Raw genomic sequence first — 14,867 nt, 5'->3', positions numbered from 1 at the left:
TACAGGGAACGTACCTAAACATAATAAAGGCAATTTACAGCAAGCCAACAGCCAACATCAAAGTAAATGGAGAGAAACTCAAAGCAATACCACTAAAATCAGGAACAAGGCAAGGTTGTCCCCTCTCCCCAACTTATTCAATATAGTACTTGAAGTTCTAGCCAGAGCTATAAGACAACACAAAGAGATTAAGGGGATATAAATTGGAAAGGAAGAAGTCAAGCTTTCCCTATTTGCAGATGACATGATAGTATACATGAGTGACCCCAAAAATTCAACCAAAGAACTGATACAGCTTATAAAACCCTTAAGCAACATAGCAGAATACAAATCAGCCACATTTCATCTTAACATTTCAAATCTTTAATTCTCTGGGCCTTGAACAAGTACAGGTCTCTCTAACATTAGAGGTCATTAACAATTGACCAAGGAACAACAGTGTCTTTAGTAGGGTCTTGTTTGGTTAATTATTGCATAACCTGGTGTTTTTTTTTTTTTAATTTTTATTGTCACCCTTTGTAGATAATGGCCTACATGATATTATGGCATTTAAAATATTATAAAGTCTTAGTTAGTTTTTAAAATATGGAAGAATAATACTATATCTACATCTATCATCTAATGATCTGATATTTGGTACTAATATAATAATATATTTGGTACTAGATAATTTGATAGCAATGTTACTTAAAATTCTATACTTAGCAAAATAAATTTCTCATATTGAAATTATAGATCATACAGTGCTATATCATCTATTCGCTATGTTGACCTTTGACTATTACCACTTGTGGAAGTAATTTTTGCATAGGGCAGGAAATGTTGCCCTATATTATGCTTACCAGTTTCTTGTATTGGTTAACCTAAGTCATTATTTTCCCCTGATATATCAGTGCTAAATGCATCAAGATTTTGATGGTTGGAGCAATTATCTTTATTATCTTCCTGATTAGTCTGTATGTTCCTATATAGATATAATCTTATATTCAAAATGATCAGTTTTGAGAATATTTAAATGCCTTCTAAAGGAAGGATGATAAATTAATTCTGATTCTCTAAAAATTTCTTACTTTTCAAATAAAAGTAATACAATTAAAATAAAAAGGACAATCACTTTCCTAATGTTTTTGGGGGAGTCCCAAGCTGCTTGGATTAGAATTCAACAAATGAATAAATTAACTAAAAGATACATGGCATCACTGCATTATAATTACTTCTCACCAAGAACCTAAATTATCTTTCTTTAGTAAGTAAGGTCTCTTATCACTACTCTCTGGAAAATTTGAACACCACTATACTCATAAAACTGACTTTCCCACATATTGTAATATCACTGGGCTTTTTCTCTCTCAGAGCCTCATCACAGTTCTCCCCCTTTCCCTGCTGCTGACTCCTTAGTGTTGTTCTAATCTAATGTTTCCTTCCTGGTTATCTTACTCTTGATATTATTCCTCTTGATTTGAACTATTGTTATTTTATAATAACTGTCAAAATTCTTCTAGTCTTATTTATTCAATTATTCATTCAATGTTTCTAATCAGTATCAAAATCTCATAAAGTTTAGAGGCATTGTTGGTGAAAGCTGAGCCTTTATGCTTTCTGTGTTGATTCAGCCCATTATTTCTTCTACCTTATAAACTACAAACATGGAAGTAAAGCTAGACCTCTTTTTCTTGCCTGTGAACAATCACTCCATAGTTCTTGTTCAACTTAAAAAAAAATTTTCAGTGCTGGTATTTCTTTTCATTCTTACTCCATTTCTTACATTAAAATTTCTTTTAGAGAACAATGACATCATGAAATTTGTAGGTAAATACATGTAACTAGAAAAAAAAAATCATCCTGAGTGATGTAACCCAGACCTAGAAAGACAAACCTAGTATATACTCACTTATAAGTGGATGTTAGCTTTAAATTAAAGGACAATGAGGCAACAGTCCACAACCTGAGAAACACTAGGTAACAAGGAGTGTAGTATGAATCTTAAAGAGTCTTATTAATAAAACTCAAACCCGAGGGCAGTTATTGGGGTGATTGCTGGAAGATCAGAGACACACAGAATAAGCCACAGCTATCTCACCTTGCTAGTTCCTCAGGTGACCCTTTTTCCTCGGGCTGGAAGCTTCTGAATCCTCATCCCAATGAATCTCAGCTGAACTGTGTTGCTCCAAAGCCTGAATGCTTAACCAACCAAATGCTTAACAACTAACTACATGCTTTACTCCTTTAGTTCCTAGTCCTCATGCCTTATATACCTTTCTCTTTCTGCCCCTACTCCCTGGGATTAAAGGTTGGGTTTCTGGGATTAAAGGCATGGGTCACCATGCTTAGCTGTTTCTAAAGTGGCCTTGAACTCAGAGATCCTGCTAGCTCTGCCTCCCAAGTGCTGGGATTAAATGCGTGCACCACCAATGCCCAACTTCTGTTATGGCTTACTCTTCCCATTTTCTAGCCACCATTTTTGGCTTTGTTCTAGTGGCTGTCTGTTCTCTGACCCCAGATACGTTTATTTCGGGGAACACACAATATTTCAGGGAACACAATACCCACCACAAAGGAGGAACAAAAGAGGGATGCATGGATTTCCCTGAAAAGGGAAAATAGAAAAGATCTCTTGGGTAAACTGAGGGTGGGGGAATGGTAACATGAGGAATTGGGTTGAACAGGTTGGGAGCATGATGGAAGGAAAGAGTAATGATAGAGATGTCTTGATGGTGTCCAATTTGGAGTTATGGAGACTTAGTGCCAGGAATCAATGGGGATGACCCCAGCTCCTAGCAACAGTGTGGAGGATGCCTGAACTTGCCTTCTCCTATACATCAGATTGGTTACTAGCCTAATTGTCATCAAAGAGCCTGTCATCCAGTAACTGATGGAGGCAGATCCAGAGATTCACAGTCAATCACTGGGCCGAGCTCCAGGAGTCCTGCTGAAGAGGGGGAAGAGGAATTTTATGAGCCAGGGGGTCAAGGTCATGCCAGAGGAACCCACAGAGACAGCTGACCTGAGCTCTTGGGAGCTCACTCACTCTGAACTGACAGCTAGAGAGCCTGCATGGGACCAACAGATGCCCTTTCCATGTGACAATTATGTAGCTTGGTCTGTTTGTGCTTGAGCTGTTTTTGGTTTGGGGGACCTATTCCCCATACTGAGTTGCCTTCCCCAGCTTTGACACAGTGGGAGGAGCTTGGTCCTACCTCAACTTGATAAGCCATGTTCTCTGTTGATTCCACATGAGAGGCTTGTCCCTTTTTTGATGGAGATGAAGGAATGAATGGGGGTGAAGGTAGATGGGAGGTAAGGGAAGGGAATGGGAGGCCAGGAGGGAGAGGAAATTGTTGTCACTATGTATAAAAAATAAGAAAATTAATTTTAAAAAGAAAAATTATTTTTAAGAATAATCATGTTGATTTTATAAATACATTCCCTGATTGTAAGTAGATTAATCACTAAAATTTCATTTTGGACCCCATTACTTTTGAGGATAGCTTCTGTCTGCCTTATTCACCACTACATCTTACAGCAATTTAAAGGTTGTTATTTTTGACTTAATAATTAAAGAATAGATCCATATGGAAGAAACTACAAAGGAAACATTGAAGATTTTGTATATGTGGAAATATGTGGTCAGTGAATGGCTGTAACTTAGGACAATAACAACTAATTGATATAAAGTTGGCCTGAATAGAAATTATTAAGTAATTTTATATATAACAAAGTAGCATACCACCACATGAGATGTTAGAAAATAAAATGAGGATGCTCCAGTTTTCATACTATGCCACACTCCAGTATTCTAACAGTACAAATGAGGCAGATGATTTGTCTTGAAATACACCTGTTAAAACATTACATAATTTTTGCTTTGTTTTATTTTGATTTTTTAAAAATCAATGTTTTCAAGTCTTTTATCTGTAAAAAGAGTATACTAACAGTAATCATCTCTTAGAATAAAACCAAATAAGACAAAGTACTAGATGTCTAGCTCATAAAAGTGCTGCACATGAATTATAGTAGTAGTCTTACTGTTTATTTAGTTTCCACATTTTTAGAACCCTATTTAAAGTTTTCCAATTCTTCTTATCCTAAAGCACATGTTAGAAGTGATTGCAAACTTCTGTGAGCTCTGTTAAGTATCACTGTGGTTTTTCAATTCTGGTTTAGTATTCTACCATATCACCAGATACCCTATACCTACCCTAGGTGCTTGTGCACAGTTATTACTATAATTAAACCAAATTTGGTAGAATTATATCTCTACAATCTGAATCTAAAATTCAGTCTTCAATCTGGGTTTTCATTTTTCCTACATTAATAGGTTAAATTTTGATGAGAGTTGGTAGAAGTAGTTTAAAGTTATTGGTATAATTGAAGTATCCTATATATTAAATGTAAAACATAATAGACTAATATTGATATGGCGATCGAATTTTCACAGGAATGATTTTAGGGATTGTAGGAAACATCCTTCATGTACATTAATTAATTAATTTACAGAGATATAATGTTTTATTTTACTGAATTGCAGCTTAAGGACTTATTTATAAATCATTTCAGTATCTCAGGTGGAAGTGATTCAATTGGTGGTAATCTGAAATTTACTTGAGAGAATTGATTAAATCAAAAATTGTAAAAATTTCTGCAATAGGAAATGAAGAACATCCATTATTCCAAAAGATAAGCTGTTCTACCTATTCTGCTACTATTAAGTTTGTCTTATTAAAAGGCAGCATATGTCATCTCTCATATCTCATCAAAACTAAGTGTAGTATAAAGAGAATGTACCATTTATCTGGGAAATAAAGATCCTTAAGATAAACAATGGGGGGAGGGGAAGGAAATTTTCAGCTGTGTTTCTATTGATAAATAAACACACTGTGCGATATTTCTGAAACAGTGAGAGATATTTCATTGTGTTCTTTGAACATGAACTCTTTCTTCACTACAGTGTTAGTTAGGAAGAGATCTGAAAAGTCTACAGAGAAAGCATATAAAACCCACAACCACATGTAACAGGATAACTTAGAACTGGATTGAAGCATAGTACAAGATCTTTATGGCTCTCTGAGTCTCATTCCCTTGTTCTTTTCCACCTCTGTCTCCTAATATTTATTTTATAGACTTCATCAAAGTAAACATGACTGTGTTTCTAGCTTTAACAATTAACTGGTCATATTTTACAATACCAGTAAATGGTATATGCTTTGTAAGTTTATAATAAATCATTTGTTTTTCATATTCTGTTTCTTTGTTTTTGTATTTTCCCTATGCATTCCCTGTATATGAAGAAGTTTCCTGAAATTTATATAAAGGTTGTTTAGAAACCAAAGTTCTTAATGTTAATTCTTTAGTCAACATAAAAGTATATAAACAGAATGAACACCTATAACACATTATTGAAACTTTCTAGCCAAAGATCTTCAATTTCATATAATTAAAGTAGTTAATTGTTATCTCTGGGGTTTTTAGTCCTTTATACATTTTCTATGGTTGCACATAGAAAGAAGACACACGAAGATTTCTGAATATGTATTTCTCTAAGACATGCTGAATTCCTGTGTGATGGATGATGTTTCATATACTAAAAACCCTACTCTTACACTCTCAAGAACCCCCTTGTATCAGAAAAGTTATCAGTTTATGCTCATATTTCAAATTTTATTACTAGTGATATTTATATATTTTTAATATTATATATTAAACATTCTATAATTATATACATATTATAATTACTAGAGCAAAATTTCCAGTTGAATCCATAATTTTTCCCATAAAATTTATCTTTGCCTGTTCTCTGAAGTATGAAATATAGAATGTGTTTATGAGCAAATATTAGTTTAATTAACTATGTATAAAATTTCAGTTATGTCTGTAAGAAAAATTCACACACAAATTTTCAACCTGTATTTGATTAACGTTCATTTTTTATAATTATTTTCTTTTATCCTAATTATTTCTCCATTTTTGTAAATCTTAAAATTCTGATTTCCAGTTTTACAATCTTTACTATGCTCATAGAATATGTGACCATGTTTGCTGCCTTTCTTTGTAACTGTTGGTGCCTTTTAACCCATGGCTGTCCTAATCAGCAACTTCTAGGAACAGTGGCTTTGGCTACATAAGCCACAGTCTGAGGGGATTCTGTATCCTCAGGTATGGATTCTTTCAAAGCTATCAAGGGAACTTATCTAAATCTCTGTCCCTCTAAAGAACTCAAGATTCAAAGGTAAAGATTATAGTTGCAAGGTAATGAATCCCAGTTGATTTGTGTTTGACAAATTAAAAGAAAATCTCCATCATCTATCTGATCTTAGTGAATCTAAAGTATATACTTAATTAATTCACTATCATAACTAAGGTAAACTGTAGCTGTAACTATCTAGTCTTCAACTCCATCAAAGACCCCAGAAGAATAATATTATTAGTGATATTTTATTTGTAGTGAAATGTGATTTTATTTGTATGTCAATAAAGTTGCCTTGAGGTCAGAGCAAGCCAGAGCAGAAGCTGAGCAGTAGTGGGGCACGCCTTTAATCCCAGCACTTGGGAGGCAGAGCTAGGCGGATCTCTGTGTGTTCAAGGACACAGCCAGCATGGCAGACACACGCCTTTAATCTCAATACCAATCATAGAAGACCTGGAGGTCTGTACAAACAGGCAGTGATGAGGAGGTCATGTGGCTGGGTTTACAACCAATGAGAAAACAGAACAGAAAGTCTTTAAATAGACAGGATGCACAGAAGTAGGTCTCTTGCGGAGAGGAAGAACCGAGAAGCAGTGAAGGGTAAGGTTTTCTGCTCTTGCTCTGACCTCGTGGTTTTTAACTCTGCAATCGGTTCTGTGTTTCTTATTTAACAAGCCAGTTACATCTACAATTATTTCAATAAAGAAAAAGTGTATTGCAAACAACTACCAAAACTCTAGTAATAACAGAGATATCTGACTGCCTAGACAGTCACCCAAAGTTCCTTCTGCAACCTAGTGACATCCATCTTCAGCCTACAGGCCTAGAGTATCAGGTATACTTCTCAGTGAAGCAGGAAATTTGAAGGATTCTCCTGCCTTCTATTGGCAAAGTTCATCAGTCATTTTCCTCTATATCCTGCAGAATATCTGACAAATATTTCTGTGAAGCAGGGATTTTGAAGGACTGTCCTGTCTTTTTTGGTAAAGTTCAACAGTCTCTTTCCTGTGTGTCCTCCATGTCCTGCACAACACATTGTCAGCAGTCAAAGGCAAGAACAGTTTATTTGCCCAGTGGCTAACCTTGACAGAGTGAAAGCAAACTGGATAAGGAGTTTCTTTAATGCTCATCATCTCCTCTGAAGTAAATTGGTGCTGCCTGGAGCAGTTTTGTCTCACTGTCAAGAAAAACTTTAAGTTAAAAAAAAAAAACAATTTAAATGCCATATTCTATAGGTCTTCAAAGTATTTGAAGACCATCTATCAAAAATATATCTATTTAACATAGAAAACACACCTAACGTAGCTACAAATTTGATTGCTATAAATGACTAACTACTGACCTATGTTTCTTGATTGTTCTATATAATTTAAAATAATAGCTTTGAAAAACTAGAACTTTACATTATATTTTCAAATGACCTTCATAGGTAAAATACTTTAAACAAAAGTAGAAACCTATATACAATATGTGTGTGGTAACAAAAAACAACCTTAAATTTGTATCAGTATGCAAAAATTCTTTAAAAAAGAGTAGAAACATATATTTAAACAAAAATTACTTGAAATTTATATCAATATACAAAAGTCCATTAAAATGTGGAAATATATATACACTGTGTTGTAACAAAAATTACCTTAAAATTGTATCAATATTCAAAAGTCCTTATAAGTACAAATATTTGATAACAATACCTGTCTCTTAGTTTATAGTAGATTTAATTATTTGCCCTATTATTTAAAGTAGATTCAACAATCTCCCCTTCCATCTTATCATTCCTATATCCCCCTTCTCTTTTTATTTTCATTTGTTTCCCAAAGACAGCCCAGAATTGCATAATTTCCTCCCTTCCAAATATCAGTAATTAATAAACAACCCCCATAAATGATGACAAGCATCCATATCCCACCAAATAACCAAATAGCATTCTCTCCACCTCTTAAGAATGTGAACTTCATGTCCTCAAAGTTATTGCTTGTTGTCTCGGGAGGATGATAACCCTGAAAAAACTGAAATGTTGGTCAAGTCCTGAGTAAACCAGCTGCAACATTCATTATTCACTCATTGTGTAATGAGAACTTACAAAACTTATCTGAAATCCTAGCTAAAATTATTCTATGAGGTTGCACCCTCTCAGCAAGCAACTTTTGAGTTGTCCTCAGCAGTTTGTAGTCCTATACTGATCTTTGGGTAGTGTTTATTGGCTTAATGGCATTATTGTGTTCCAGGTAGAATCATTGTTGTGGGGCCCTATCATTCATTTGGAGACTTCAGAGATCATCGTTAGGAAAATGTATTGTTCACTGTGGAAAACTTAAACATTATTAATTCAAAATGGAAAGTTTAAATTTTAAGATAGTAATACACCTAAAGAAAAGATTGAAAGACTCAAAATAAATTTGAGGGAAAAAAAATTGTGACAACAGTAGTCCCTAGATTTTAGTTTTCTTCTGTCCCATACCAGGTGGCCATTCTGATATGAGACAGAGACTCTGAAATTTCTTTGAACAACATGCTTCAGTTTAGAGAAGGAGAAAGCCATAGTCCAATCTCAAAGCCAGCTTTGAGGTTTATAATTGAGTTGTGAGAGCAAATATTTCAAGAGGTAAAAAGATTTTACCCTGTGGAAAGTAATTATACCATCATGCTGGATTATTTCTTTTCTTGGTAACTGTTTCTGGACAGTTCTACTTTCTTCTTTAGATGTCTGTCTGTCCAAAGATCCTTGAGTCTTCAAGATGGATATTTTTATTTTTCTGTAAATACAAAAACAAAGCCCTGCCTGACTGTAATTGGTTGAGTTTTTCCTTTTGACATGTTAAATTACCACCTTGGTTGATAAACTATCACTTCTCCTGATCAAGAGATCTCTCCTGTTCAAATTTAATTTTTATTAATTTTGATGGTATCCATAGCTTTTCTCCACCTGTGGAAACAAAAGCAAAATGCTTTCCCCAATGTAACACATATCCTAGTTTCCATTCTGAGGTCAACACATCTTTAAAGTACACAGGCTGATTTAATTCAGTAATTTTTTTTCCTACTGTCCAATATCTGGCTGCAGCTCTATTCCTTTCTCATTAGCATTTAGAAGCCTTAAAAATATTTGTCTTTAGACCATTCAATCCACATTTTAATTATATTCAATATACTCATATTCATCACACAGTAGATATCAAATTTAATAGAATATTTTACTGTAATTTTGTGATTTATACATGCCTTAAACAAACATTGAGAGCAATTGATATTCCAGGAAGAGATAGCATACTATCTAGGTACAAAAAATTAAGGAAAATACTCATGATTCAGGAGTGAAAGATCCTAAAAAATGGTATTTACCATCATAGATGTTAAGTGTTGTGATATGGATAGCTTTATATGATGTAAGTAATGAGATGAAACAACCTTTGCTCTATGACACAGAACACACATTCACAGCCCTAGCAGCTACTTCTAGTAAAATTCTATGTGACTATAAAAATCAGGAAAGTCTACCATGTTGAAACTTGGTAACAAAAGATCCTCTTGGTTGCAAGCAACAACTAATGAAACAAGGTATGCGTTTTCTTCCCTGAAGAAGTTTCCATTAATGGATTAGTAACCTGCTATACTTTAAAAGCTCGTACTCTATTCAAATTATTATACAAAATAGAAAGAGAAGGTGTGTTGTCTAAGTCATTTTATAAGGCCACATTCACCCTGATACTCAAGCCACATAAAGACCTGAAAAGGAAAGAGAATTACAGGCCAATTTCCCCTATGAACATAGTTGCAAAATTTCTCAAAGGATACTTTCAAATGAATTCAAGAGCACATAATAAAGATCAACCAGCATGATCAAATAGGCCTCATCCCAGAGATATAGGTATGGCTCAGTATATGAAAATCAGTTAATGTCATCTACCATATAAATGAAAGAAAGGAAGGAAAAAAGGAAGAAAGAAATAAAGAAGGAAAGAAAAGCACATTTTCATCTCATTTGAGGTCCAAAGACCTTTGAAAAAAATCCAATACACCTTTGTGATAAAAGTCCTGGAGAGATTAGGGATATGAAGGACATACCTCCCTTTATAAAAATGCAATTTATAGCAAACTCATAGCCAACATCACATTTAATGGAGAGAAACTCACAGCATTTCAACTAAAATGAGGAACAAAGCAATATTAACACAATTACCTCAATACTTATTCAATATAGTACATGGTGTCTTAGGAGAATAATAAGACAACTAAAAACTATAGCCAGAATTTTCTCTGGTCTTGCCTGGCTTGCAGTTGGGATGAATTTCTCCCACCCATGTCCTACAGCTACAAGGTCCCAAGTAAACACTCAGAGGCTTGTATTACTTAATAACTGCAAAGCCTATGGGAGGTTTTTTGCTAGCTAGCTCTTACAACTTAAATTAACTCATTTCTATTAATCTATGTTTTGACACCTGTTCCTTGGCTTTATGGGTCTTATGGCCTGTGCTCCTTGGGCAGCAGGCTGGCATCTCTCCCACTTCTGCCTCTCTTCTTCCTGTATATCTGCTTGGTATGTTAGAGGCAGATAACACCCTGCCTCTAAGCTGCCTTGCTATAGTCAAATGCAGCTTTGTTTATCAATAAATCAGAGTGACACATATTCAGAGAATATAGAAAGACAACCCGCAGCAGAAGATGTTCAAGGAATGCAAATTGGAAACAGGAAAATAAAAGTATATTTATTTGAAAATAAGATAGTATACATCAGTGACTATAAAGTTCCACTAGGAAACACTTACAGCTACTAAAATCTTTCATTAAAGTAACTGGGTACATAATTAATTTAAAAAGTAAGTAGTGGGGTTGGAGAGATGGCTCAAACGTTAAGAGTACTGGCTGTTATTCCAAAGGTCCTGAGTTCAATTCCCAGCACCCACATGGTGGCTCACAACCATCTGTAATGAGATCTGGTGCCTTCTTCTGGCCTACAGGCACACATGCAGGCAGAGCATTGTATACATAATAAATAAATAATTCTTTTTTAAAAAGTAAGTAGCATTCCTATACACAAATGACAGACTGACAAAGAAATTATGGAAGCAATTTCATAATAACCTGAAATAATATAAAATATTTTGAGGCAACTATAACCATGCAGGTGAAAGATTTGTTTGGTACAATTTTTAAGATTTTTAGGAAAGAATTTGTAGAAGATATCAGAATATGGAAAGATCTCTCTTGCTCACTGTTTAGTAGGATTATTCTGTTAAAACTGGTCATCGTATCCAGAGCAATCTACAGAGTCAAAACAAGTCTTATCAAAATTTCAACCCAATTCTTCACACATCTTGAATAGACAATTCTCACCTTCACATAGAAACATACATACAATAATAATTAAAACAGTTTTAACAATCAAGTTTGACCAGTACCATTTGTTGAAGAGGCTGAATGTTTTTTCCATTTTATATTTCTGGGTTCTTTATCAGAAATCAGATGCCCATAGATGTGTGGATATATGTCTGGATCATCAACTTGATTCTATTGATCAACCTGTCTGTTTTTATGCTAATACCATGCTGTTTTTTTTTTTTACTACTTTGTAGTGCAGCTTATATTCAAGAATAGTGATGCCTGCAGTAGTTCCTTATTTGTTAAAACTATTTTAATTATTATTATTATTAATTAAATCATTTCCATCTTAATAAAGGTATATCATTTATATATTATTTAAAAAAACTCATGAAAGTTACTGCTTCCAACAAAATAAAAATAAAGCTATTCTCTCACTTTTTTATTACTTAATGAGAGGGAAGATTTTGTTTAAATACAGAACTACTGAAAAAAGTATGCTCAAGAGAACATATTAGCAGATTAATAACCATAACTCAGTAATTACAGATGCCAAGGGATTCATCAATACTGAGGCATATCCACAGAATGGAGAAGAAGTCATTTTAATGCAATGAAAAATGTTCATTATGTGTTGTGTTGGTGCTAAGTGTTACACATATTTACATATGTTGTCCTCATAACCAACCTCTTATTTACACATCTCTTCTATCATCTTGTGTAAAAAGAGAAACCAAGATTCAGAGAAATTGAGCAAGCTATCAAAACTCAAACAACTTGGCAGAATGGCAATGTGAACAATAGAATCTCATCCGGTGTACAGCTTCCAGTCATGGCAGTTCAGAGCATGGATTGAACACTGTGCTGACGTATCTCAAACAGAAGAAAAAAATGCATATGTGTGTAGGTGATTTCTTCTCTTTTTATCAGTTATCACGTGCATTTATTCATAAATAGCAATGGACTTCCAAGGCGAAGGGAAAATGTAGTATTTTTTTCTGACTTCCTCATGTTAGTCTATATACCATTAGCTTGGATCACACTGAAATTCTTCCTAAATCTATAAAGCAGTTGCATATTTAGAAAACACATTTTAAAATGAAGTGTACAATCTACACTTTGACTCTAAGAAATCAGAAGGTTTGGGTTATATTTTGTGTCAAGGTGCTCAAATGAGTTAGTTATCAATCATGTAAACACTTAAAGGCATTGAACTTTAGTGTCTTGTAAATTCACAACGTGAGATGTATCTGCAAACAACTCAGTACCCTAAACTACTCACTGAAATTTCTGAGTGTAATATTATATCTTTACTGAAAATATAAATATAAAACATTAAATATGATTTATATTGGTCAGTTAATTTTAGCTAACAAATAATTATAATATAATAGAGTTAAAATAGAATATCATACACAAAGTGCTCTTAATTTAAAGAGGGAATAATCATGAAATAATCCTGATAATTCTTTTTTTTTAATGTGATGGTTTAAAGATATTTATAAACACATAAATATGTATTATTGCAATCTAAATCCATATCCATGCAGGTTTATGGATATTTTAATAAAAACTGCAAAGTTATAATCTCCTATAAAGCAAGGATTTGTGTTTACTTCAGGATAAAGATGATCATACAAGGGAAGCAGGTAGGCTGACTGCAGATCTTCACCTCTCCCTCTGATCCTCCAAATCCAATCCCCAAGTCTCATCCCTGGCTCTGTAGCAGAATACCCATTACAGCTTTCCTTCTTCTCTGCTACCATCTCCGGTTATCACACACGTTTTTCTCTCCTAATTTCTCTCCTTAAATTCATTGCTTTATGTAAGACCACAACTTCAGCAGGCACTTTTGGGAGCCCACAGGCCACTCCAGGCAGGAAAGCATGTAGGCTAATTATAGATCTTCACATCTCCCTCCATTCCTTCAAGACTGTTCCTTCAGTCTTATCCCAGGGTCTGTAGCAGATCTGCTATGGCTTACCCTCACTCTACATCTCTATCCTAAAGAGACTACATTGACCTTCATGGAAAACCTTGCTTTCCTCCTTCCTGTAGACCCTCTCATCCTCCACCCCTGAAACCCAACCTCATTCCTAATACACAGAAAGCCATAAACTGGAACTCCAAGTGTCAACATCTGCCAGGATCCCAGAAGAATTTCCTACTCAAAAACACACAGCCACTATATTCTTCTAAAATCCAGAGATGGCAAACACTACCACATTAAAAAGGAACAAAACACCCACCCAAGAAAGACAAGACTAGTTATACAGTTTTCCCAATCCCAAAATCAGCAATGATAAGGGGAACATAACAATGACAATGAATAAATCCAGAAAATCCTAAGGTCATGCTTTCAAAATTTGTACTCCAGAAAATTGGAAAATTTTAAAGATATAAAAATTTCTAAATAGGTACCATGTACCAAACACAAATCAATATCAGATAAAGCAATTTACACTGATCTACAAACCCTAGTAAAGTAGAAGCTGTCATTTAAAGTATTCCAACCAATAAAAACCTAGGGCCAGATAGCTGTAGTTCAAGAGTTCTATCAGATGATAAAAGTAGAGTTAATGCAAATACTCCTCAATTTTACCAGAAAATAGAAACAGAAGGAGCATCGCCCAACTTGTCTTACTAGGCCAAACCTTGATATCCAAACCACATAAAGACCCAACAAAGAAAGAAGATTGAGGGGCGGTGGTGGCACATGCATTTAATCCCAGCACTTGGGAGGCAGAGGCAGGCAGATCTCTGTGAGTTCGAGGCCAGCCTGGTCTCCAAAGCGAGTTCCAGGAAAGGTGCAAAGCTACAAAGAGAAACCTTGTCTCAAAAAAAAAAAAAAAAAAAAAAAAAGCAAAGATCATAGACTAATTTTGCTTATGAACATAGACACAAAATTTCTCAATAAAATACTTGCAAGCAAATCCCATTTTATATATATATATATATATATATATATATATATATATATAAAGGTAATCCACCACAATCAAGCAGGCTTCATCCCAAAGACTCAGGGATGGTTTAACATATGTAAATCAATAAATGGAATCCACTCACGAACAAACTAAAAAAAAAAAAAAAAAAGCACATAATCATCTCATTCGATGCATAAAAGGCCTTTGACAAAATCAAACACCCCTTCATGATAAAAGACTAGGGATACAAAGGACACACCTCACCATAAAAAAGGCAGTTTACAGCAAACACATAGAAAACATCATCTTAAATTGAATGAAACTCAACAATTCCACTAAAATCAGAAGCAAAACAAAATCGGCTTCTCTGTGCATACCAGTTCAATGTAGTACTTGAAGTATTAATTAGAGCAGTAGAAAAACTGAGGGATATCAAA

Source organism: Onychomys torridus, chromosome 14 (assembly GCF_903995425.1).
Source record: "Onychomys torridus chromosome 14, mOncTor1.1, whole genome shotgun sequence".
NCBI classification, from domain to species: Eukaryota; Metazoa; Chordata; class Mammalia; order Rodentia; family Cricetidae; genus Onychomys; species Onychomys torridus.
Note: the sequence above shows the minus strand (reverse complement) of the source record.